The 27,735-nt window shown below is 44.9% G+C and overlaps 1 protein-coding gene and 1 long non-coding RNA gene across 2 annotated transcripts in view; both read left to right on the forward strand.

Annotated features, from left to right (window-relative positions):
• The window catches only part of KLF12 (KLF transcription factor 12), a 262,112-nt gene that overhangs the window by 1,380 nt on the left and 232,997 nt on the right, over positions 1–27,735 (forward strand). The gene's annotated exons all lie outside the window — the stretch shown is intronic.
• Positions 22,236–27,620, forward strand: LOC148113564 (uncharacterized). The gene is made up of 3 exons (XR_015734591.1): positions 22,236–22,443; positions 22,619–22,771; positions 27,282–27,620. It is a non-coding gene; the product is annotated as an uncharacterized LOC148113564 (long non-coding RNA).

Below are 27,735 nucleotides of genomic sequence, written 5' to 3' on the forward strand. Positions count from 1 at the left end.
GCTAGGGTGTGGTTCATTACAAGGGTGTGTCTATGGAGATTCTCAGTCATCCAGGTCATGGTAGTCCCAAAGGTGCTTTTTCAAGAGGCAACTGGACTAGAGCTGAAGAAGCTTCTTGGATGAGAAGCTAAACATCTTCAAAGAAAAACCAGAAAGTCCAGTTGGAAAAAAAAACACTTTTGGGACTACGAGAGAGTGTTTTGGTGAGTTTATCCATGTCAGAAGCATCCATGATCATCTCTCTGTACTCTCCTTTCACTCTTTCCTCCTCTTCATGGCATCTAACACATATTGCAATTTTATTTATTGGTGCATTTATTCATTTTGACGTTAAAAGTAGGTTTCAGCAACCTTGAAAAATGATTTATGCAGTAGGAAACATGTGTTTAGTGGTGTTTAGTGGTGACTCAGGTAAGTTTTCTTCAACTGGTGTCTGGGAATGTAAAGTAGATAACAGAATAATAGAAGGGACCTTGGAAGTCTTCTGGTCCAACCTCCTGCTCAAGAAGAAAACCCTACACCACTTCAGACAAAGGGTTTTCCAATCTCTTCTTAAAACCTTCCAGTGTTGATGCATTCACAACTTTTGGAGGCAAGTCGTTCCACTGATTGATTGTTCTAACTACCAGAAAATGTCTCCTTCTCTCCTTGATTGGTTTCCATCCATTACTTCTTGTCCTGTTTTTAGAAGTTTTGGAGAATAGGTTGGGCCCCTCTCTTCTTTGTGGCAGCCTTCTTTGTGGTAGGTAGATTAAGCATCTCTTAAAAACCATACATTCATAACCACAGGAAGAAGAAGACACCTAGTCTGGGTCCAAGCTGGAGCTGAGAAAAACTAAAGAGGGTGGAGTAGAGGGGGGAGGAAGAAGGGACAAAATGTCGGAGGTGGGGCAGGAAACGGAAGGAAGGCAGATCTGAGCTCTCTGCAAAGAGCCAGTGAAAGCCGTTGTCCTTCTCCCATGAATTGCACAGGCCTGGTGTCAAAACAGTTGGCCCAAAGTAGGCAGGAAGTGTCACTCCAAAGACCTGAACGGGGAGAAGGAGGAAGGAGGAGAGTTGGTCTTCCAGAAAGGGGCTCCTCTGATGGCTGAGAAAGAGAGGTCAGCCAGTAGAGAGGGAACTGCTGCTGCTATTCATCGGGAAAGCTTGTCGAGCTGCCAAACCTGGGAAAGGAAAGGGAAGGGAAGGGAAGGTGGGGCCGGGCGAGGCGAGGAGTGAGGCCTGGCATCTTAAATCAACGAGCGGTTTTCCCACTGAATTTGAGTTATTCATCTGTAGATCCCCGGAAGTCCCTTGTGCAAGCTTCTCCTTTAGTTTCCTTTCCCGAGAAAAGGATATTGTATTGAAAAGGTTGACTTTATCACAGCCTCTTCCTGCAGGGGAGATAGCAGTCTCCTGATTCTGTTGGAGGAAAGTCCTCTAGATGTTGAGTTGAGATTCCTTTTTCTGCGGCACAGCCAAGGAAGCTATCAGAAGAAGGCACTCTTCTGGGTGCTTGATTTTCTTTGGTGCTTGATCTTCCACAGTGCATGCTTGGCTTTTCCGACAGCTTTGCCTTGGCAGAAGAGAGAGGCAGAGCCTGGCACCTTTTCTTGACATGTTTCTGTGGAACCTCAATGCCAACCTGCCGAATACGAGCTGGAAAGCGACTCCGGTTACGGGCTCTGTTTCATCACGCATCTCAGCTTGCTGGGCGCAGCACCCGGTATCATCCGGAGGGTGGCCGCCTGCCTCATTGGCTGTCCTGGGCTGCACCGAGAGGATAATTGCCAGCCGGGTGTATTGGCTTTTGTGCAAGTGCTCTGACTGGCACAGAGATGCAGCATTCCTTGCAAAGTAGCTGCGATGTTGCTAGCAGAGAGGCTGTCTTTTGTTCAGGCAATTCCGTTCTTCAGCTGAAGGTCTTCCATCAAGCGGTCTTCAGTCCTGGTCCTGGGGCTACAGTAGGACTACTGAGGCATTTGCCCCAGGAGTCTGTTTTTGGACCTTCAAGGGAATTCCAGGGAACAAAACTCTCCCACTTGGATTCCCTTGGCTGTGGTTCTAGGTATCCTCCTAGGAAATCGGGGAAACATTAAAATAAATTAAAAGCATCGTATTGATATCGGCACACTAGGGAAGACTTTGGTGAGAAGGGAGGTAGACAAGGATGAAGTTGACTTCTACCTTGAGAATCTTGCAAGCTTCCTTTTTTGGTATTGATTAGGAAAGTGGGCTGATGTGAAGGACCCACTAATTTGATCTTGCCTTGAGCACTGAGCTTTTAATTGATGCTCCCCTTGGGCTCCCCTGTTCTTAGTCATAAGAGAAGAATGGCTTTACGGCAACTTCCTGCTCACCCTGAACTCCCCCAAAAGATTTCCTTGAGGCAGCTGCCCAAGGGGTGCTTGCATTGACGCTGAAATAATAGCATGGTTGGTATCCCGTCGTTGCCAAATTAAATACAGCTGCTTGGTTGGGAATTTGGAGAACTTGGTGGGTCAGTCATATCCATCTAAGGCAGGATCTAAATGCTTTTTCCGTCAATCTGCCGGAATTCTGATGTCTCTGGCTTAACCCTCCTTGAATGTTCTGTTTGCTCAACTGACGAAAGAGCAAAAACAGATCCAGCCATATCAGGGTGGACTTTTTTTTTTGAAATGGCAGATTGTGAAGATTTCTGTTTTTAAGCTTGACTGGAGGTTGTTTTGCATTGAATTAAGTATATCGCTTCCCCCCACTTCTTAGTTTGCAAGTGGTGCCCGTTGTTTTAGGAGTAAAGGAAACACTGTCTCTAACATGATTTTGCTAAGGAAAAAGCCTTTCCTGAGGGTGGATGAACCTTCTGACCTTCTCAACTCCTGGCTTTTTTTCCTGCAGCCGCAGTCTTTCTGAATGTTAGAAAGAAACTTACCACTATGCTCAGTTTCCCAATTAGGAAGCAAAATGCCTTCTAAAGAGCTTACACTGTGGAATGAAAGAATGACGAAGGTCATTGCATGTGGCCTGGATAAATTCTGCCTGGTGGCCTCCCATATCTTTGAAGACGTTCCCTTTGAGGAGGAGGAATCAGATGATCTTCTTAGTGGAGAAACATTTCCTTTCTTCAGCACGGAAAGACATCTGAATGGAAATCTGTATCTGGGTTGGTTTCGACACCACCATTTGGTGCTGTACATAGGGCTTGCTCCCTAGGGACTGAACTAAGAGAGGGTTCTTATGGCTATAGTAAGGGCAGGTGGTGATGAGAAATAAGCCGGGAAGAAGGCTTGAGAAATGATAATGGGAAAGGGATTGTCTTAATGAACATGATCAATCCAACCCTGTTGAAAGTTTTGGCAAGTAGAGTTGCTTCAGTCTTGAAAGAACTCTGGGAGAAGCTCCTGGTGAAGGGAAGACTCTTAAATCAGCAATTGGTTGTCTATATTATCTTACAAGGCTTGGCTGAGAGACATAGATGCTGAGATAGGTAGACCTCTCTTCCCTTCTCAAGAAATTACTCTAGCTCAGGGGTCTCCAAACTTGGGAACTTTAAGAGATGAGGACTTCAAATCCCAGAATTCTCCAGCCAGCCATGCTGGCTGGGGAATTCTGGGAGTTGAAGTCCACAGTCTTAAAGTTCCCAAGTTTAGAGACCCCTGCTCTAGCTGCTCCAATTAAATATACCCCTTTCTGTTTCATGCTTAGTCCACTTAAGACCTCAAGATCTCTGAGCAACAATTCCTCATTTCTCTAGACCACTTTGCAATGTAGATTCCCTCCAACGTTTCGTCCGAGCAGATCCATTTTCCAAACAGACAACCTGAAGGACCATGGCAACCAGAATTCATGGGTTGTTCACACCAGATTCTGAAGACTCACCTCCCCCATGTTATCACATGTACAGTATATCCATTCAATGGTTTCCATGGAACCGTTGGTATATCTTGCGGGAAAAAAATAATAGCTGCTGTTGTTCTTAGCTTTAGCTTTTGTGCTAGAATAAGGATTGAAAAGTTGAGGTTGCTTCGGAGAAGAAGGTTCAGAGGCTGGCTGGGGTTGAATTATGCTAAATATTTCAGAAATGTGCATAGCATAGCAGATCAAACACTTTTAAGAACTCTGTACATGAAACTTTGATTTTGGGGTTTTGAAACTTTGATTTTGGGTTTGACCGATTAGATAGATTTGTTGTTATAGAAATGGCTAGTTTATACTATTATGGAAAAGTAAAAAGTTGAGGTTTGATGTAAATGCCTTATTCTACTGCGACAGAAGGAGTCGGAAGTCAATGCCTTTTTTTCTCTCTTTCCCTTCCCCTCCCCTACTATTTACTTTGGTATTTTTGTATTTTATACTATAAACTAATAATAAAAAAAGATAATAATAATAAAGCACTCTGTACAATGGTTTAGGGACGCGGTGGCTTATTGGCTAAGACGCTGAGCTTGTCGATCGAAAGGTTGGCAGTTCAGCAGTTCGAATCCCTAGTGCCGCATAACGGGGTGAGCTCCTGTCACTTCTGCCAACCTAGCAGTTCGAAAGCAGGTAAAAATGCAAGTAGAAAAATATGGACCACCTTTGGTGGGAAGGTAACAGTGTTCCATGCAACTTTGCCGTTGAGTCATGCCGGCCACATGACCACGGAGACATCTTTGGACAGCACTGACTCTTCAGCTTTAAAACGGAGATGAGCACCGCCCCCTAGAGTCAGGAACGACTAGCACATATGTGCGAGGGGAATCTTTACCTTTACCTTACAATGATTTGGTTGTGGAACCTGCAGCCGAATATCAAAAGTTGAGGACTTCTGAAGATAGGCAGATCGTGCAGCATTACAAATACAGAAGCCCCCATCATATTGTGTGGATGCTGGAACTTTTTAATCACATTACAGGACCTTTTAGACGAGTATGTTATAGTCCCTGAGATTTAAAAGCGGTTAAGATATGGAGGGACATCCTGTTTAGGAAGTCTTAAAGTTGTGCAGCATTTGCTGGGCATGGAAAACAAGGTGTCAGAAGCACAATAAACAAAGAAGATACAGAATATTTTTTAACATTGGCCTGACTAGGTGGCTCAGGGGCTAAGACACTGAGCTTGTCGATCAGAAAGGATCGGCAGTTTGGCGGTCCGAATCCCTAGTACAGGATTCCTGTGTGAGCAGGGGGTTGGACTAGATGACCTCCAAAGTCCCTTCTAACTTTGTTACTGTAACATGGGATTTGTTCCATCAATGATTAGATAATAGAGGTAGAAGTTAGAAGTTGAACGATTATTAATATGTATTAACAAATAATATTACTACTACTATTACTATGTATAAAGCAAATTGACCCAGACAATACACTGTTTACCAAGCACCAATGTATAAGAAAAATGTATAAATAAAACATAAAAAAAAGAAGCACAATAAGACAAACATTGCTTTCCCTGAAATTGCATAGCCACTGCAGAGAGTGAGCATGACAAGACACAACTGTTTTAAGATCCCCAAGCATTGTGAGTTGCATGCCTGTGCACACTCCAAATCATTCTTTCTCCTTTTTGAATGCAGATCTCTGCACAGCCCAACATAACAATTCTGGTAACCTTTAGAGAGGATGAAGATGCTGCTTTACCCAATGATTACATCAACATTCTCAAAAGACAATTGATGGTTTTTACGGTCCTCTGAACAAAACCACATGCTTTAGTGGCCCTTTGTCAGATTTTTTTTTTTTTTAAATGTGTCGTTTGTGCTGGCTAGAAGCATCAGTGTTGGCTGCTGAAATTCACTGAGAACATACCTCCTTTCCCATCTGATTTAAATAAAACTCCCTTCATCTCAGTGGTGGGTTCCTCCCGGTTCGACCCAGTTCTCCTGAGCCGGTAGCGGTGACGATATGACGTCACCGAACCGGTTCTGTCCCCCGCGCCCCCCCTGCCCCCCCTGCCCCCCCATGTTATTCTTACCTTTTATTTGGTCCCATCCCCAATCTGTTGCTGCCTCCTGAGTCCCAGCTGATGGCTAGAGGGAAAAAAAAACTGTTTAAACTCTTGCCCTGGGGCATCAAAGGGCCGCCCTACAGCTGATTAGTGTTAAAAGAAAACAAATGAGTAGACCAGTACCTGCAAAACTATATGAGTAGATCAGTGCCTGCAAAAATAAATGGGTAGACCAGTGCCTGCAAAAATACATGAGTAGATCGGTACAGCTCTGCAAGCAGTTAAAAGCCTGGTAGACCAGTACCTCTGCTAAATCTTAAATAATTGTCACATGACCATCAAGCCACGCCCACAAAATAAGCCACGCCCACAGAACTGGTAGTAAAAATTTTTAGAACCCACCCCTGCTTCATCTGAATGGTTTATCTTTCCTTGGAAATCACTTTTCCTCTGAGTTTTGGGGAACATTCAAGATGTTGGACTTCTGTGTCCATCTTCTGTGGTACTATGACCTAAACGTAAGAATATTTGCCAGTGACTCTAGTAAGCTGAGTAGTGGTACCAACCTTCTTCCTTTGATGGAGGTATTCAGTATGGCCAGGTGTATACCTTCCCTGCTGGATCTTTCTATATCAGGAAATAGCAACAGCACTTGGACTTACAGTATATACCACCCCATGATGCTTTACAGCATTCTCTGGGTGGTTTACAAAGTCAGCATATAGTCAACCCCAACAATGTGGTTCCTTATTTTACTGAGCTCGGAAGGATGGAAGGCTGAGTCAACCTTGAGCCGGTCAGGATCGAACTCCTGGCAGTGAGCAGTGTATGCACACATGCACATGCCTGCCCCTCACACAAAACTATCCCTTCTCCCCCACCCCCCACCTCCGTTCTCCCATGCCAGGCCACCATCCTGGAAAGTTTGGGGAACATTGCAATAGTGCATGCATTTTCTTCAATGTGTCTCTTCCAAAAATGGTGGATTTCCCAATGCATAAGTGAATAATAATAATAATAGTAATAAAATAGTACTGTTCTGTGAAGACCAAACTTAACTGAACCTATTTTCCTGGCACAAATTAAGAAAAGGGTCAGAATTATTTGAGCGTTCAATGCTAAAATTATAGAATCAATAAAGTGGAATGGACTCTGGGATATAGAGTGATTAACTTTGCACTCTGCAGGATGAATGGTGTAAAAGTGGGATAGATGGCCTGTAATTTAGTGGGTCATAAGTGGTTTCTTCTCATCTACAAGAATATCAATTAGCAGCCACAGAGGCAATGACTGCCTTTATCCTCTTCAGTTGCAGTGCCATAGAAGTTCTGTTTGCAAATAAAAAAGGCAAAGGATTCTTTGAGGATTTTACCACTCTAGTCCTTGACTATATGGGTTGGTGCTGTTTCAAGGCCACCGAGCCAGTGCTGTCTAAAGACATTTCCGCCGTCATGTGACCAGAATGACATCACAGACTGCTGTTCCCTGTTCCCACCAAAGTGGTACTTATTTATCTACTCACATTTGCATGCTGTTGAACTCCTAGGTTGGCAGGAGCTGGAGCAAATAACAGGCGCTCACCCCATCATGTGGCGCTCGGGTCTCGAACTGGGCTGCCGGGTTTCCAGTTGACATGCCCAGCGCCTTAACAAAACGAGCCGCTGTGCTGCCCTCTGTTTGCCTATGGATTATTAAAACGCTCGTCTCCTGTTATTTCCTGGTTTTGTGGCTGTGACTGTGAAGGGAACGTCATTACCCACAAAAATTCTTCCCTAAAAAGTCCTGATCTGAGTCCAGTTGCCTTAAAAGCATTAAACTGGTATGTTAGATTACATGCCAGAGAATGGAATTGTGGAATTTTCTTTAAAGAGCCAAGTCATTCCTCAAATGGTAACTGTTGTATAGCCTGGTTGACCTAACTGAGAAAGATAAATAGGGAAACATAAGTAGGGATGGGACTTCTTGGAAGTTAGGCAACAGACTAGAGGTGCAGACTAAACTGGAAGGTCCCAGAAAAAGGCAGAGCCTTCCATTAAGTCACTAAGCATTGTTTGGGTCTTAAGAGAAAACATAACCCAACATCAGCCTTATGTGTTGCCCTTGTAAACTCCAGGATGTCCTATACAAGATTTTGCAAAATGGTCCCTTAATTTTGAGACAGGTTTCTAAGAGACCTACATCAGAACATTTAAATTAAAGAAGGATACTAACTGCAACTCCCATAGAATATTGTTTCAATGTTGGAAGGGATCTTGGAGTTCATCTAGTCAAACTCACTGCTCACACAGAAGACCTATAATATTTCTGACAAATGGCTGTCCAGTCTCTTCTTAAAAGCCTCCAGTGATGAGCCACCCAACAACTTCCAAAGGCAATTTGTTCCACTGGTTGATCGTTCTCACTGTTGGGAATTTTCTCCTTAGTTCTAGGTTGCTTCTCCCATTGATTTGTTTCCATCCATTGATTCTTGTCTTGCCTTTTGTTGCTTTGGTAAGTCAGTTGGCCCTCTCTTCCTTGTGGCAGCCCTTCAAATACTGCTATCATATCTGGTCCTTCTTTTCACTAAACTAGACACAGCCAGTTCCTGCAATCATTCTTATAACTTCTAGGCCCCTAATCATCTTTGCTGCTTTTTCTCTGAACACTTTCCAAAATCTTAACATTATTATTATTATTTGTATTGGGGTGAGGTGATCAAAACTGGATGTTTCCATACTTAAAAAAGAGGACTTGGCCACACAAGCCCTTGATTTACCAATTGTTGACCCTGATTAGGAAGCTTGATGGGTACTTTCACATTGCGTTGGGACAACAGCACCTAGAAGGCTGAGCCAATATTTCTGAGGAGGAGCCGGAACCTTCTTGAAGGCCCCAGTTGGGAAAGGATGTGTGATGTCCTTCATAGTTCCCATTTTGAGCTTTCTGACATGTTGATTCTGTTTACCTCACAGAGAAATTTCCACAACCTGCTGAAGGTCAGGTTGACTCATAACTAACTTTGCTGCACATCTGTAGGGCAACAAGTGGGTGAATTATTGCCTCAAACAACCATTTTCCAAAACAGTAAAACACGCGGAAGGGCACCTTCGGTTATTAACTTTAAAATAATAACTGCTTACATGAGAAAGTAGTCCTTTAAGATTATTTAAAAATCAATATGTGCCATGCATGTTTTATATTCTTCTGGTGGTTTAAACCCACCCCTTCCTTAGATGAGGCTTTCCTCCTTGTACATAATTCTTGGGTCCTGTCCGCAGAACTGTCTTTCTGAACATGAATTTACCTTTGCTGTGATTTGTGTGTACTGTAGCCGCTTCCATGTTCTGATGTGTCAATATCATGACTCATCAGAACATGCAAATGAAATGATAAAAAGAAGAGGGAACTAGGTTGATCTAGTAGTCAAGACACCAGGCCAGAAATCAAAAGACCATGAGTTCAAGTCCTGCTTTAGCCATGAAAGCCTGTTGGGTGATCTTGGGCCAGTCACTCTCCTTCAGCCCAAGTTACCTCACAGGGTGGTTGTTGCAATGGTGGGTTGCTTCCGGTTTGAACCAGTTCTATAGAACCGGTAGTAAAACTGGCGGGAGGCTCCGCCCACCAACCCCGACGTCATCAGAATGCTTATGCGCATGCGCACACGGCCCCGTTGCGAACTGGTAGTAAAGGTAAGTAGAACCCATGCCTGGGTTGTTGTGAGGAAAATAGGAGGAGGAAGGTGTATTGGAGATGTTGGAAATGTTCCCCGCCTTGAGTTATTTGTGAAAATTATTGTTGTTGTTGTTGTTGTTGTTGTTGTTGTTGTTGTTGTTATTATTATTATTATTATTATTATTATTATTATTATTATTATTATTATTATTAATTGAATTTTTATACCGTCCTTCTCCCGAAGGACTCAGGCGGTGCACAACCACGATAAAACCAACAGTAAATAAAAGTTAAAATTAATTAAAACAAATTAAATAATCTGGTCGAGAACATAATTAAAAACTAAAATTTCCCAATTAAAAAAAATTTTTTTTAGGCCAGCCCAGCTTGCTGGAATAAAAGCGTCTTGAGGGCCCGGTGAAAGTTGCGAAGGTCGGGGATCCTCTGTATTTCCGGGGGCAATTCGTTCCAGAGGGCAGGTGCCCCCACAGAGAAGGCTCTCCCCCTGGGGGTCGCCAGTCGACACTGTTTGACCGACGGCACACTGAGGAGTCCCTCTCTGTGGGAGTGTACTGGTTGATGGGAGGCTATCGGTGGCAGAAGGCGATCTCGTAGGTACCCAGGTCCTAAGCCTGGGTGAAATAATGAAGGTGGGATATAAATAAATGAATAAATATGTAGGACTTTGGAATCCAGAGCTGGAAAATTTCTAGTGGAAATACACTTCACTTGCTGTCAGAAGGTATATTGTAACTCAGGACCTCGAGACAAATTTCCTGTTAGTGTTTGTTTATCCAGTGACCTTTCGTGGCGATGGGAGGATCTATGAAATGCTGTCGAGTGCAGCAATTCCCCAGCTCCAGGAGAAAGAGAGGTGTGCAATGGTGATGAATATCTGTAGCTCGGGTGTAGGATGAGGCTGGAGGTTTGTTCCTCAAGCTTGTGGGTTGGTTTCTGGATGTTTCATTACCAGGCCAGGTAACATCTTCAGTGGAATTTAGGGGATGTCAGTGTTCATTTGCTTATAACGGCTTCATGTGGTCAGTAGGTCAAAAGAGGGTCTTGTGATGGGTCAGGTGTGGGTTGCATCAAGTGAGGGTCTTGGGATGGGTCTTGTGATGGGGAGGTCACGTCAGGTGAGGATCATTGGGAAGATGCTACCTAGCCTGGCAACGAAACATTCGGAAACCAACCCACAGAGAATGAACCTTCACCTTCAAACTACAAGTGGCCATGGCCACCTGCAACAAATAGCAAATGCTGGAAGGTTGTTGTCCTCCTTGGGAGAAGCTACAGGGCTGAGGACCTCCTTGGAATGAGTCATCTTTGGGGGCGGGAGCAGGCTGAGTTCCCCAGGTTTTTGGAGGATGGGATTGCCTTCATGGACCTTGTTTATGATTCACCCTTGGGACCACAGGTGGTATTCAGCAGGTTCCGACCAGTTCTGGAGAACCGATAGTGGAAATTTTGAGTAGTTCGGAGAACCGGTAAATACCACCTCTGATTGTCCCTGCCCCCATCTATTCTCTGCCTCCCGAGTCCCAGCTGATCGGGAGGGAATGGAGATTTTACAGTATCCTTCCCCTGCCATGCCCACCAAGCCACGCCCACAGAACCGGTAGTAAAAAAATTAGAATTCCACCACTGCTCGGGGCATCTCTTCTAATGGAGCAAGAGAGGGATTTGACAAGAGACTTGGATGTGGGCCAAGATAGACAGTTATGAAAATGTTGAGAAAAAGGAATGAATTTTCATGATGCATGCATTTTCTGGAAATGTAGCATGGATAATTGGGATGGTGTCTATCTGTTTGTCTTGGGCGGGTTTGCCTAACAACTTTTGTTAACTGCATCCAGCATCCTTTTTCTAACAAGTATAATACATTGAACTCTGGGGCTTTCCATATGTTTTGGATTATGCTCCCACAATCCTTTGCCATTGCCTTTAATGTTTTAGAGGGAACTGGGAACTGGGATTGAAAGGGTAGAAAAGGTTGCAGGTTACTGCCGGGAGCCTTTTGTGCCTAAGGCAATATCTGCTGAAATTATTCTCCTGGTTTCTATAACAGACACACCATCATAGACGTCTGGCTTACTTCTTTCTTGCAATTTTGCTTTTTCATTTGGAAAATATGGGATTTTCTGGAGCAGCCCCACAGGAGAAGTAGGAGAACTCTGAGCGTCTCTGGGATGGTCTCAGAAAAGTTTAAGGTCTCCCTCAGCAGATTGTTACAAAAGTTGATTTACATAATGACAGAGTTGGAAGGGACCTTGTAGGTCATCTAGTCCAACCGGCTGCTCAAGCAGGAGATGGTATACCATTTCTGTCCAGTCTCTTCTTGAAAGCCTCCAGTGATGAAGCACCCACAACTTCTGAAGGCAAGCCATTCCACTGGTTGATTGTTCTCACTATCAGAAATTTGCTTCTTATTTCTAGGTTGAATCTCTCCTTGTTCCTTGTTTGAATCCATCCATTGTTCCTTGTTTGGCCTTCTGGTGCTTTGGAGAATAGCTAGACCCCCTCCTTTCTGTAGCAGCCCCTCAAGTATTGGAACCCTGCTATCATGTCATCCCTGGTCCTTCTCTTCACTCGTCACATGTCCAGTTCTTGCAATAGTTCTTCATATGTTTTAGCCCTCCAGTCCCCTAATCATCTTGGTTGCTCTTCTCCACACTCTTTCTAGAGTCTCAACATCTTTTTTATAGTGTGGTAGCCAAAACTGGATGCGGTATTCTAGGTGTGGCCTTACTAAGGCTTTATAGAAGTGAAAATGTTTTTTCCCATGTTTTTCTTTTGAAGACGTTTTGCTTCTCATCCAAGAAGCTTCTTCAGCTCTGACAGGATAGTGGAGAAGAAGCTTCTTGGATGAGAAGCGAAACGTCTTCAAAAGAAAAAGTCAAGTTGCCTCCTGAAAAAGTACCTTTGGGACAACCATGACCTGGATGACTGAGAATCTCTACAGACTTTTCGCTGTGCAATTTGGGATGAACATCCTTTGAGTGGTGTGGGAGTAGGAATGGATTTCCAGAGGAAAAAAATTGCAAACTACAAGAACTATTAGTATTACTCGGGTGACCCTGAGGACACAGATAACCCTCCAAGTGCTTCAGTGACCCTCTAAAAGGATGCAGATGACCAGCTGTCTGAAAGGAATATATATTCCATAGAAATCCTTCTATTCCCCACTATCCTGTGAGAGCTGAAGAAGCTTCTTGGATGAGAAGCAAAACGTCTTCAAAGAAAAAAACAAGGAAGTCCAATTGCTTGAAAAAAGCACTTTATAGAAGTGCTCACCCACACTTTATGGAAGTGTGGGTGAGCACTTGCCTATATTTAGTTAGGAAACTGGATCTAAATGGGAATCCTGTGCATTTTTAAGAAGCCATCATGCCTGAGCAAAGCATGTCAATTCGCTTGGGAGAAGTAGTCAGTGTCAGCTTTGCCCCTCATCCTCATAACAGTCCCTACTCAGTTCCTGAAGGAACCATAAATCACCAGAAGTGTAAATATCTTTTCAACCTGGAGTTAAGGAAATTGATCTTTCCTTGGGTTGTCTGAAGCCTTGCTCACATAAAATACTGCTGTGCATAAACCCGAACAGTCATTTTTCATTCCATTTGATTTTTGTTTTTTTTAAATCCTTCTGGTTCTTTCTCTTAATTCTCTTTTTTCTCTTCCCAACAATCTTCTCTTTCACCTCCGGGTACAATGATAACCTTGCTCCTTCTCAAAGATAAGATCAGCCAAGGACTTAAAAATTATCTCTTGCTTATCATTGTTAATTATATCTCCAGAAAGCTGATGAAGGCAATAATATGTTAACCATGTTGTCATTGTTAACTAGTCAGTATAAAGCGAGGATTCTTAATATGTGCCCTGCGGGCATGTTTGCCTAGCACTTTTTATGACCAACTGGGAAGGCTTATTAATGAAAATTCATACCAAGGGATAACCCTGGCTGACTTTGGCTAATCTTGAGAAAAACAGGATTAGACCTATTTAGCATTCCAATGGAAGGGGACCGGAATGAGACTGAGAAAAGCGAGAAACATTAAAAAGAAGGCACCGATAAACTTTTCAACATTTTAACCAAACAATCAACAAGGATGGAGTCTCCAGGGGTTAAGTTGGACTTGAAGGAGACTTTAGCCTTGGCAAAAAAAAAGTTAAGTAGCTACGGCAGGTAACTGTTCTTTATATATATAAAATTTGTTGTCATTGTACGTATATACACAGTATACCCATACAATGAAATTGACATAACACCCAGAGACCAGACCCAACTCACATGACAATCCCCAGGCACACACTCACCCGCCAAAAATTCCCATCCCTAAACCACCCAAGCATCCACCCAACAGACCAAGTAATGCTGTCCAACAGCTCACTAATGGTGGCCCTTTAGTTCATTGTTGAGTGCAGTCACTCATGCCCTTGTCACCTCACGGTTAGATTATTGCAACCTGCTCTACATGGGGCTACCCTTGAAAAGTGTTCGGAGACTACAGTTGGTCCAGAACGCAGCCGCGAGAACTGTTGTGGGTGCACCTAGCTACACCCACATTACACCAATTCTCCGCGAGCTGCACTGGCTCCCTATTGGTCTCCGGTCACAATTCAAGGTGTTGGTTATTACCTTTAAAGCCCTACATAGCTCAGGGCCAGGGTATCTTCGAGACCGCCTTCTACCGCATAGCTCCCAGCGACCGGTAAGATCCCAGAGAGTTGGTCTCCTCTTCTGTTGTGGGAGCTTCATCACTGGAAGCTTTCAAGAAGAGACTGGACAGCCATTTGTCAGAAATGGTGTAGAGCAGTGGTTCCCAACATGGGGCCTACACCCCACAAGGGGGCAATTGGATTTTTAATGGGGGCAATTTGGAACCTTGTTTAAATCAAGTTAATGGCCTTTTAGGCTTCCTCCGCGTGAGTAGGAGTTCACTTTTTGAATAGTAAGAATTATATGTCCCGGAGGGTGGGGTGTATCAGGATTTTAGAGCTGCTTAGGTGGGGCATGGCCAAAAAAAGGTTGGGAACCATTGGTATAGTGTCTCCTGCTTGGATGTGTGAGTGTGTGTGTTTGGGAGGGGGTTGGACTAGATGACCTACAAGGTCCCTTCCAACTCTGTTAATCTGTTAAAAGGCCTCATTTTCATCCAACCAATGGCAAACTATCATAATTAGCTTTCCAGTTGTAGTTTGCAGCCAGCCACTTTTGCTGCCTGCTCTTTCATTCAACCAGTGGAATCAAAGCATCATTGAATTGAGCCCACGTTGGGCTTGCAGAAGAGTGGAAGCTTTTATCTCTGATTGTCTGGATCTATTTAGCAGAGACCGGATTTTGTACAGGTTCTCTTTCCTAAATTAACACGAGCCTCTTTAAAGACTGCCAAAATCTCCTGGATTTAGGATGAAAACACTTAACTCCTGCAAGGTTTGGCGATAGATAGAACACTGACATCTGATCAGATTTCAATAAATGAGCAAAGATTTTTTTTTTTCTTTTTGGTTAAAAATAAAATCCTAAAAAATGTTGGCTGTCGGGGTGAATTATGTCTTCCACCCTGCCAAATTGGGTATCTGCAAGCTTTGACAGGGTAGCTCATCTGTCTGAAACTCTTTGCATAGTTTTTGTAGAAGTTTCTTCTTTTGCATTGCAATCAAATCGCGTCTAGAGCACCCTTGAATGCACGTCTCAGGGAAGGAAGGAAGCCGAGAGTTTCAGTTTCTCATTGTGAATTTTGTGGCAAGCCAAGCATATTATTTATTTAAGTTTCAGTGATGGCATTGGCGAAGAGGTCTGGCTCAATTTAAACCTGGGCTCACTGATTTGGTTGCTTGGGAAATGAAAGTGCCTGCAGAGTATTGACATGAGGTGGCAAGAGCCTAATGGAATCCCAACTGTTTGGTAAAACATGCTCAGAACATGGAAGACAGGAATGTTGTGATGCTAATTCTGTAAACCTCCAGGGCCTGATGTGCAAGACTTGCCTTTGACTATTATTAAACTATGTCCAGGGGTTTTGCCTGCAGATGCTCCAAAAATGTCTCAGTATTTGAATACTTCTTTCTAGATAGCATCGTCCCTGTAATTCTCAGCTGGCAAAGGGCTTATAAATTAGGAATGTATTCATTGATTTATGAAAGTTTGATGTTGCCTCAATCCAAATGGATTCTAGATGCATAATAAAATGCAATAATAATAATGCAGAAACATAGACATTAAGCAAGATGTAATAATTAGAAGGAGGGGTGAAATGACTGAGCGGTTAAAGATGCTGAGTTGTCAGCTGGAGAACTGACAGACCGGGTTCGAGACCGAGTTCCGTGCAATGGAGTGAGCTCCCGCTCCTTTCCCCAGCTCCTGCCCACCTAGCAGTTTGAAAGAAGGCAAATGCAAATAGATAAATAGGTACCACTTAGGTGGGAAGGTAACAGCATTTCATGCACCTTTGGCGTGTAGCCATGCTGGCCAGATGACCATGGAAATTGACAACTCTGGCTTCCTCGGCCAAGAAACAGAGATGAGCATCAAGCCCTAGAGGTGGACACAACTGATAGAGAACCCTTTAGTTTAGAAAAACTAAAACTTGTATTTTATGGATCAGGACTCAGTCCTGCAAGACATCCAGAAATGTCAGTTCTTTATAGCATTCTGGGAAACCATGAGAATGGGGACCATCTTCACTTCAGCTGGAGGTTATTCCATAGACAGCTACTCCCACCAAGAGCACCTCTCTAGAATCTCCTTCTCTTGGCCCTTCCTGGCAGGTGTTCTCTGAGAGTCCAGAATGAATAGGCAGATTTGATCATGGGAAAGTGGTCTCTTTAATACCTAAGTCCCAAATTAAAACTAGCAAATTGAATTAAACTTGGAAGTGTAGTGCTAGCCAATGGGAGCCTCTGGATTCATTTCTGATGCAATCCAGCTACATACATGGATTTAAAGGATATAGAGAAATGCATGGTGAAAAGCAGGCATTTTTCAACTGAATGAGGAGAATTCTAAAACCGAGAACTAAGGAGAAATTTCCTGACAACAGTGGAACAGAAGTTGCCTTCGGAAGTTGTGGGAGCTTCATCACTGGAGGCTTTCAAGAAGAAATTGGACTGCTATTTGTCAGAAATGGTGTAGAGTCTCCTGCTTGGACTAGAACCAATTGACAGGGGTCCTGACAAAGATTTTTAACATCTCCCTGCAACAGGCTAGAATCCCATCATGCTTGAAAGCAGCCACAATCATCCCTGTTCCGAAGAAAGCAGCCATAAACAGCCTGAATGACTATAGACCCATTGCGCTGACGTCTACAGTGATGAAGTGCTTTGAGAGACTGGTCCTACCACACCTCAGGTCCTGTCTTCCACCAAATTTCGATCAACACCAGTTTGCTTAGAGAAGCAACAGGTTGACAGGGGATGCCATCGCCACTGCTCTACATATTGTATTGAGCTACCTTGAGAAATCTGGGAATTATGTCAGAATGCTTTTTATAGACTATAGACTATAGACTTTATATGCCTTTAATACCAACCTACCAGGCATTCTCATTGAAAAACGGACTGGCCTGAATTTTCCTCCCCTCACTTGTGACTGGATCAAAGACTTCCTGATGGATTGTCCACAAACAGTAAGGGTTGGTTCCTTTACATCTTCCACCCTGAAGCTCAGCATAGGCTCCCCTCCGGGCTGTGTGCTCAGCCCCTTCCTGTACTCGCTGTATACACATGACTGCATATCCTCTGATCCATCTAACATCATAATAAAGTTTGCAGATGACACAACGGTGCTGGGTCTCATCACTGGATGGGACGAATCAGCATACAGGGAAGAAGTCCAGAAGGTATCTGCATGGTGCTCAAAAAACAACCTACATTTAAATACTAGTTAGACAAAGGAGATGGTGCTAGATTTTCAGAAGCACAGAGAGGAACCTGCCCCACTTTATATCGAGGAGGGTTGTATGGAGAGGGTTTCCTCTTTTAAATTCTTGGGAGTGCTTATTAGTCAATATCTCACCTGGAAAAACAACACGTCCCTGGTGATTGGCAAGGCCCAACAGAGAATTCATTTCCTTAGAATCCTGCGAAAAAATCAGGTGGAACAATGACTGATGACCTCTTTCTTTCGGTCCATGATAGAAAGTGTCCTCACATACTGCATTATAATATGGTACGCTGGTTTAATTGATGCAAACTGGAAGGCACTATGGAGAGTGATCAATTCGGCACAGGAAATCATTGGTTGCCCTCTAACACCACCGGATGACATCACCAGGTCTCGCTGCTTTAGCAAACTAAGAAAGATACTCAGAGATAATTCATACCCTGGTCAGTGTCTCTTTGCACTTCTACCATCAGGCGGAATACATCAAAGCATAGCCAGCCCAAAAATAGTTTCTGTCCTTAGGATGTCAGACTCTTAAACACAACCACAATCATTCCACGCACACGCGGAAACATATGACTAGTTTTTCTTTTTCTTTCTTTTTCTTTTTCCCCTCTAATTACTTGCATAGGGATTATTCTTTATACTATTTATGTTGTTCGTATTTTTTGTCATGGATTGCACCAGTGAGGCTAAAACCAATTTTGTTGTATACATGTTGTACAATGACAATAAAGGCTATACTATAAGACAGTGATGGCTAACCTTTTTGCCGTCACGTGCCAAAAGCGGAGGGAGCGCGGGGAGGTTGCCCACGTGCGTGCCCACACCCATAATTCAATGCGCCCCACGCATGTGCGCACAGCTCCCCCCTGCTTTTAACACGCAATGGCACGGTGGGCCCGGTAGACCCGTTTTTCATCCTCCCCAGGCTCCAGAGGCTTTCTAGGAGCCTGGGGAGGGTGAAAACGGCCTTCCCCACACATCCCGGAGGCCCTCCGGAGGCGGGAAACAGTCCATTTCCCAACTTCCGGTGGGACCGGAAGGCCCAAAAATCAGCTGGTCAGCACACGCATACGCGCTGGAGCTGAGCTATGGCAATGCTCATGTGCCCACTGATATGAGTCCATGTGCCACCTGTGGCACCCGTGCCATAGGTTCACCATCATGGCTCTAAGACCTCCAAGGTGCCTTCCAACTCTGTTGATGTTCTATGTTCTATTTATTAGTGAAGCACTGTCTGCCCTTGATGTGTCCTTCCTTGAAATCTTTACCCATGGTTCTTGTCAAGTGAGCAGGAGCCCCATAGGACAGATTTCTTGCTGGATTCTATGATTGAAAGCATCCGTCTCAATGGGCATTCAGTTAATGGGCTCCCTCCAAATGCAAAAACTATTGAGTCAGGGGACTGTTAAGGGAGGATTTTCAAGTCCGTTGCGAAGGGAACCGCTCAAACTTTCTGTGGCTGAAATGAAACAGAGCAGGAGTAGATAAGATTCCCTTCATCTGGTTCAGCTCAAAAGTTTTCACTTGCAGCCCCTGATGTATTGCTCAGTAGGAAACCTTACCAGAGGCCACACTTATCCATGGATCCTTATTAAGTGCATTTTTATCCCTTATCCAGGGCTGTTAATGGTGTCTCTTTAATAATTCCTTTCAGCAAAGCCAACTGGGAGTTACTGTAGTCTTAAGTATGTAAGAGATTTTTATTAACGGCTCACATTCGGAGCTGTTAACATAACCTCTTGACAGAAAGCATTTGATGTGCCTCCTACACAGAAGGATACAGTTCAGATGTAGACCCAAGAGGAGATTGGTATTAGTCTATGGCATCCAGAAATAAAGAGGGGCTTAGTAGCCCCTTTACTAATGTGACCAGATTTTAACATTGATAAAGCGGGACACCATTGACCGGGGGGTGGGGGGGGTTGATTAAAAATTTGGTCTATATGGAGCAACAAAAATTTTCATAGTATGCAAAAATAGTAGGTTCCTGATCAACAATGCGAACTTTGATAATCAGTTCTCGATAATCAGTTCTCAACAATTATTTGTTATTATTAAAGTTTGACATTATAAAATTAACAAAAATAATATAAAACTAAATAGCCATATGGCCGCCGAAAACCATATATTCCCTTCCCGTTCTCCCACCGTTCCCTAGCTTGTCGTGCATTCTTTCCAAAAATCAGGACTTTTTAAAAAAGCCACGGGTCGCGGGACAAATTGTTAAAAATCGGGACTGTCCCGCCAAGCGGGACATCTGGTCACGTTGCCCTTTACCAACTAACATGTTCTATTTGCTCCCAGGGGGCTGCAGGGACGCCTACTAGGCCCAAAACGGAGCACGGGGGGTGGGGCGGTGCGCCCCCCTGTGGCCCGTTTTTCCTCCCAGGGGGGTGCAAAAGGCCGAGTGCTGCCTGTCACACACACCTGGCCACTCCCACCATGGCCACGCCCACCCAGCCGGTCATTAGGGAAGAGAAACGGTTGTTAAATTATTTGAATCCCACCACTGGGTAAGATAAATATTGCAGGACCAATACAGGTAATCCTTGACTTACAACAATTCATATATGTATGAACATATATGTATATGTATGTACATACACGTACACACACACACACACACACACATTCTTTTGAGAGCAGGCATCAGAATTTAATTTGTTAATGTGTGCCAGAAAAAAGGGAATACACATAACATAATAAATGTTATGTTATGTTATGTTATGTTATGTTATGTTATGTTATGTTATGTTATGTTATGTTATGTTATGCTATGCTATGCTATGCTATGCTATGCTATGCTATGCTATTTTACCTTACTTTACTTTACCTTACCTTATCTTACCTTACCTTACCTTACCTTACTTTCTCTTCTCTTCTCTTCTCTTCTCTTCTCTTCTCTTCTCTTCTCTTCTCTTCTCTTCTCTTCTCTTCTCTTCTCTTCTCTTCTCATCTCATCTCATCTCATCTCATCTCATCTCATCTCGGTCCTAAGTAGAAACAGGGTTTTCTCTAGTATTGGCCGAGCACACCAGGACAAGAAAGGCAGCAAAATAGCGTATCTTCCATGAACCTTTAGGAAATTTAATCAATACTGTGCTGGCTGTGATGATATGGACGTCTCTGTCATTCCAGAGTAGGCAAACGTCTCTTATATTGACCATGCTGGTTTGGGATTATAGAGTTTAGAGCCAACACCTCTGGAGTATTTTATTGCTGGTTCTTTTATTTGTATTTCTGTCTTTCTTTTCTCCAGAAGCTCCAGATGGCTTCTATGAGGATCTCCCTTCATTTTATCTCCATGTGATGTGGGTTGGGCAGAGACAGACAATTGGCGCTTCCAATGCTACGGGTGGACTTAAATTTAGGCATCCCTGGTCTTAACTTCAACCCATTCATTTTTACATTGGACTGATCTGGTTATTATTTCCCAGGCCTTGCTGAGCTGTGCAGACTGGGGGATTCTGTTAAGCATGTTTAGAAAGTTCCTGAATGGCAGTGTTGAATGTTGGTATCTACAATATAAAGAAGGAAGCTCGGTCATGTGCCGGATTCTCCTCTGGGGCCTGAAATTGACGTTGTCCTTGCCAGTCTGAGGGTCTGCTATGATGACACTCATGAACAGGGCTGAATGCCTGTCAGTTGTGTGCTCAAAGAGGCCTCTGTACCTAAGCTGATAGCAAGAGCCTTGATAGTACAGTGGTTTAGTGCACCCTGTTATTAACACAGCTGCCTGCAATTTACTGCTGGTTCGAATCTCTCCAAGGCTCAAGGTTGACTCAGCCTTCCATCCTTTCTAAGGTAGGTTAAATGAGGACCCAGTTTGTGGGGGCAATAAGCTGACTTTGTATAAATATACAAAAGAATGAAGGCTATTGCTTAGGGCATTGTAAGCCGCCCTGAGTCTCCGGAGAAGGGCGGCATATAAATCAAATTAAAGAAAAAAAAAAGATCTGCTGGAGTTCCTGCATCCTAGCACTTTTAAGTACTCATCCTCACTTACCTTCACCACAGCTCTGTCTGGCAGAGAGCAATAGCAGAGTTACATACTGCTCCATAATGCTTTATAGGACTCTCTGGGTGGTTTACAATGTCAGCACATTCCCCCCCCTCCTCCCAGCAATCTGGGTCCCCATTTTACCAACCTTGGAAGGATGGAAGGATGAGCCCACCTTGAGCCCTGTCAGGATCGAACACCAGGCTGTGGGCAGAGTTAGCCTGCAATGTGTTTCGCTGAGGGTAGGCATTGTGCCCTTTAATATTGGACATGTCTTTTGTTCAAATAGGAATTTGAACCTGGATCTCATGCATCCAAATGCAGTTACTGGAGACGCTCCTCCAGTGTCTATCTGCTGCTTCTATTCTCCAGTGGATTATGACTAATGGCAGACAGCAGAGAGAGAGAGAGAGAGAGAGAGAGAGAGAGAGAGGGAGAGGGAGAGAGGGAGAGGAGAGGGAGAGAGAGGGAGGGAGAGGGGAGAGAGGGAGGGAGGGAGGAAGGAAGGAAGGGGGAGATGGAAAGAGAAAGAGGGAAAGGAGAGGGAGAGGAGAGGCAGGGAGAGAGGGAAAGGAGAGAGAGGGAGGGAGGAAGGGAGAGGGAGAGAGAGGGAGGGAGAGGAGAGAGAGGAAGAGAGGGAGGGAGGGAGGGAGGGGGAGATGGAGAGAGAAAGAGGGAAAGGAGAGGGAGAGAAGAGGCAGAGAGAGGGAAAGGAGAGAGGGAGGGAGGGAGAGGAGAGAGAGGAAGAAAGGGAGGGAGGAAGGGGGAGATGGAGAGAGAAAGAGGGAAAGGAGAGAGAGAAGAGGCAGAGAGAGAGGGAAAGGAGAGAGGGAGGGAGAGAGGGAGGGAGGAAGAGAAAGGGAGAGACAGGGAGGGAGAGAGAGGGAGAGAGGGGAGAGAGAGAAGGAGGGAGAGAGTGGGGGGAGGGCAGGATCCCAGAGATCCGAATGACATCAGCAGTCAGAACTCTTTGGGATCTTGGAAGGGAGAAGACCAGGGAGTCAGAGAAGTGGGAGAGGTAAGTTCTGCCCAGGTGAGTCAGCTGCAGCGCTGAGCATTTTGTGCCTTGCTGCAGGAAGGAAGAGTTCCTGATGGAAATAAATAAATGAATTTGGCGGGGGGGTGGGGGGTGGGGGGGTGGGGAAGAGTGGTAACTCTGCTCTCCCTTTCCATTTCTCCTCCCTCTTCCCAAGCTTTGCCGTGGTGAAGGGATTTTGTGTGATTATGTCATCGAAAGGACAAAACTCTCCAGTGCCTCTGCAGTGCAGTAACAGCAATAAAGTCCTGGAGATGGTCCAGGCTCAACGCCTTTTAATCATGAATGGAGCAAAAAGCACAGGAAAAAGGTGATTAGATTTGCTTTGAACATCCATACACCCCCCCACCCCCATGCCCTGTCTTTTTCTGACGTGGTTGCTAATAGCAGGCAAAAAAAAACAAAAAAAAAAACAGATGCTTTAGCTTGAGCCGAAGTCTCAGGTAACATTAGCTACAGACTTGATGCTTTGCTGTTCACTTTTGCTGCATGTAATACTACAGGGTTGCTCTTTTGCAAGACTCTGAAGTGAACAATAACAAAATAACAGAACCGGAAGGGACCTTGGAGGTCTTCTAGTCCAAACCAGGAGTGTCAAACTCGATTTCATTAAGGGCCGCATCAGGGTTGTGTTTGACCTCTTGTTGTCACTCATTAAGGCTCCGTTTTAGGCCGTGACGGCCTCCTGCAGCCCTCTGCCAGTGAAAACAGAGCTGATAGAGGGCTGCAGAAGGCTATCGCGGCCAAAAACGTAGCCTGGGAGGGCTGCGTGCGGCCTCCCTGAACTCAGTTGTCACTGGTAGAGGGCTACAGGAGGCCGTCGTGGCTGAAAACATAGCCCGGGAGGGACACATGTGGCTATCCCGAGCTCTGTTTTCACTGGCAGAGGCACTGTGGGCCGGTCCTTCACTGTTTCCAGGGCGGGCCAGATCTAAGTGCCTTGAGTTAAGACATCCTTGCCCTACACCAGTGATGGCTAACCTTTTTGCCATCGTGTGCCAGGAAGGGGGGGGGAGGTTCGTGCACGTGCGTGCCCACACCTATAATTTTATGCACCCTGCCTTGCGCATGCACGCGCAACCCCTCCTCTCCCCAGCTCCTGGCATGCGATGGCCCGATAGGCCCGTTTTTCTTTCTCACCTGGCTCCAGATCCTTTCTATGCATCTGGGGAGGGCAAAAACAGCCTTCCCCACCCACCCCCAGGCCCTCCGGAGGCAGAAAACAGCCTGTTTCCCTACTTCTGGTGGGCCCAAAAGGCCTGAAAATCAGGTGGCCGGCGCGCACGTGCACGCCAGAGCTGAACTGGCATGTCCACTTATATGCCTACGTGTGCCACCTGTGGCACGCATGCCATAGTTTCACCGTCATGGTCCTATACCATACTAGACAAGTGTCTGTCTGATGTCTTCTTAAAAGCCTCCAGTGATGGAGCACCCACAACTTCCTTACAAGACTAACTGGTTGGTGATCCTGGCCTATTTTGGTTTGTTGGTTTGTTGGTTCCAGAGCTTTATGGGTCATGTTACACAATCTTCTGGCTCCATCAGCTTGCTTTACTGTTTCTTTCATGGATGGAACATTTGCTGCCCCGTTCTCTATAATAAATCATTGTGTGTGGTCACACCTGTTGTCAGTTTGGATGTGTTTATGATCTCTCGGAATACCCAAGAGAGCTTCTGTGTGGCTGCAGCTGAAACACGGACTTTTCTCATGTCGGTATAGTTTACTCATGAGGTGGGTTGTTCGCAAAAAATCTGGACAGGTTCAGGAGGGTGAATGGAAATATCGCGGCCTTTCTTTCGCTTTTCTCAAGATTTTTTTCCTCCATTTTTTTTTTAAAAAGCAGCAAATGCAGCAGAATAGGAAAATGCAACTTCATTGATTTCCAAACTCACCAGTGCTGTGCATAGTAGGAGGGGAAAGAGGAACTGCCGGATAAGGCCCCCTAAAATGTACCTGGTCAAGATGGTGAAAACGGAGCCTGGTGGAAAATACCCAGCATTTTAGAAGAAGACATAATCCTTTGCAAGTCCAAATGACAGTGCATTTTGCAAGGAGCAAAGGAGTTCTCAGAAGTCGTCTGATGGATATCCAAAGCAACCTATTTGGGGATCGCATTGTTCATAGATGGCACATCTTGCACCAGTGGTGGGTTTCAAAATTTTTTACTACCGGTTCTGTGGGTGTGGCTTGGTGGGCGTGGCAGGGAAAGGATATTGTAAAATCCCCATTCCCTCCCCAATCCAGGGGAAGCTTACTGCAAAATCCCCATTTCCTCCCAATCAGCTGGGACTCGGGAGGCAGAATTTTTAATACTGGTTCTCCGAACTACTCAAAATTTCTGCTACCAGTTCTCCAGAACTGGTCAGAACCTGCTGAAACCCACCTCTGCTGCAGACAGAGACGATGGCGAGTGACTCATGCTGAAATAGGGCAACTGAAGCATTTCACCAAACATAACCTAGGTAGTCCTCAATTTATAACCATTCTTGAAGGGACCGAAGTTACAACAGCACTGAAAAAAAGTGATTTATGACCATTTTTTCATACTTATGACCGCTGCAGCATCCTCATGAATAAAATGTGTAACTGTTAAAAGCTCTTAAAGATATTTGATAAAGCTTTAAGCCAAGAATCAGTCCACCTGAGCAAAAGGTGACGAGTTGGAAGTTACAATGAGCTGTGGTGGCGCAGTGGTTAGAGTGCAGTACTGCAGGCTACTTCTGCCGACTGCCGGCTGCCTGCAGTTTAGCAGTTGGAGTCTCACCGGTTCAAGGTTGACTCAGCTTTCCATCTTTCCGAGGTCGGTAAAATGAGGACCCAGATTGTCGGGGGCAATAGGCTGACTCTGTAAACCACTTAGAGCAGGCTGTAAAAAGTACTGTGAAGCGGTATATAAATCTTAAGTGCTCTTGCTGTTTCTATTTTGAATTTGAAATGGTTATTTCAAATCCACTCAATTGTTTCAATTGGAATACATTGCATTTGTAACATTCTGAAAGCCCGAAGCCTAACTCTTACTATCATGAAATTGTCTATTTTCCATTCCAATTGGACTTAACCAGGGCATTTTGATTTCAGGATGTTTTGAATTTGCAAAAAACCACTAATGAAAAGTTTGACCTTTTTGCTGTGTAAGATCCCACCATACAAAGCAAGCGGATAAACTAAGCGGACATCAGAGCAAGACTGATGCCAACTACATTTGGGAGCGATTTTGGTAACCAGCAGGAAAAAATATATATTTCTGTTAGTTGCTCATGACCTCTCAAAGAGTAAATCTTCACTGGAATTTCTAATCCATTCCCATGGGAGATATACCCCCACTCTGAAATTAGACAAGAAACAATGGATGGAAAGTAAGAAGCAACCTGCAATTAAGGAGAAACTTCCTAACAGTGAGGATAACTGACCAGTGGAACAGCTTGCCACCAGAAGTTGTGTGTGCTTCATCACTGGAGAGACTGGACAGCCACTTGTCTGAAATGGTGCAGGGCAGTGATGACTAACCTTTTTGCCGTCATGTGACAAAAGCCGGGGGAGTGCGGGGGGTTGTGTGTGTGTGTGTGTGTGTCCACACCCATAATTCAACGTCCCCCGCCACCGTGCCTACAAGCGCAATCCCACTGCACTCCCCCGGTAGGCCCAGTAGGCCCATTTTTCGCCCTTCCCAGGCTCCAGAGGCTTTCTTGGTTGCTCTGGAGGGCAAAAACGGCCTTCCCCACCCCCCTGGAGGCCCTCTGGAGGCCGGAAAGGGACCGTTTCCCGACTTCTGGTGCGACCGGAAGGCCTGATAATCAGTGGCCGCATGGAGCTGAGCTAGGGCAATGCTCACGTGCCCACAGATATGGCTCCGTGTGCCACCTGTGGCACACGTGCCATAGGTTCGCCATCACAGGTGTAGGGTCTCCTGCTTGAGCAGGGGGTTGAACTAGGAGACCTCCAAGGCAGTGGTGGGATTCAAATAATCTAACAACCGGTTCTCTGCCCTAATGACCGGCTGGGTGGGTGTGGCCTTGGTGGGCGTGGCCAGTGGGTGTGACAGGCAGCACTCTGCCTCCTGCATCCCCCTGGGCGCAAAAATGGGCCCCGGAAGGGAGGGCATGCTGCACGTCCCCTGTGCCCTGTTTTGGGCCTAGGAGGCCTCACTGCAGCCTCCTTGGAGCCAAAATGGGGCGCGTGGGAACTCCTGGAAGGGTGGGGCAGGGCCAGCAGAAATGTAACTACCGGTTCGCCCAAACCGGCCTGAACCGGCTGAATCCCACCACTGCTCCAAGGTCCCTTCCAGCTCTGTTCTGATTGATGGATAGATCGATTGAATTTCAGTATCCATTAGAGCAGCAATCTCCAACCTTTTGAGCACCAAGGACCTGTTGTGTGGAGAGAGGTTTTTTCATGGGCCAGAGGGGACATGGTTTCATATGCTGCTTGCATTCCACAGATGGGGCTTCACTTATTTGCGCAGACCAGTTGCTGGCATGCTGCAGACCGGTGCCATTCCATGGACTGGGGGGCGTGGGGGGTTGGGCACCCCTGCATTAGAGGCTAACTGAGCTTTTAATGTATGGTTAGACCCAAGAAGCTGTCACTGCAAGCAGTCCAAGAAGTGGTACCATACCAGCTCCACTGTGGTCCCCGTTTCTGAACCGATTTAGATTTTTTAAAAAATGGTTTTCCAAGAAAATTGCATCTAAATCCTGCCGCCGAAGTATTGCTAATGTGTGAGCGATAATCAGTATAGTGTTACCTTTGGGAAAAATGAGAAGGGCAAAGTATTGACAGGCATTTCAAATGTAGCCTAATGTGATTTTATTTACAGTTAAACCGGGAGAGACGACTCAATTATGTCATAAAAAACAGGCCATCAAGTGGCGGATAAAATACGGTAAAGACATTATTACAATCTAAAGATTGGTCGGGTTTCTATTCCATGGTCTTGGAAGAACGGGACAGGCAAGCAATGATCTATGGTGCTGTTGCCATCGTTTGGTTAGTTTCACAACTATATTGCCTGTTATATTGCCGTGCAGTTCCTTGGATTGATAAAGATGCATGCTGGCTTGGTTTGAAACTGATGTATCTTGGTTTGAAAGGGGCTTGTTTCTTGTAAACCATAGAGTTAATTGTTATATACCTGGGTTCTTCAATCTAGAACAATGAATTTTACAATTAGTTGTGAATGTCAGAGGAATCTTCCCAAAATTTGCTTCTGATTAAAGAAGGGGAACCACTTCCTGTTCTGAGAAGTTTTCTTCTATCAGTTTATGACTCTG

The sequence above is a fragment of the Pantherophis guttatus genome, chromosome 5 (genome assembly GCF_059756535.1).
Source record: "Pantherophis guttatus breed Tessera chromosome 5, ASM5975653v1, whole genome shotgun sequence".
In the NCBI taxonomy this organism is placed as follows: Eukaryota; Metazoa; Chordata; class Lepidosauria; order Squamata; family Colubridae; genus Pantherophis; species Pantherophis guttatus.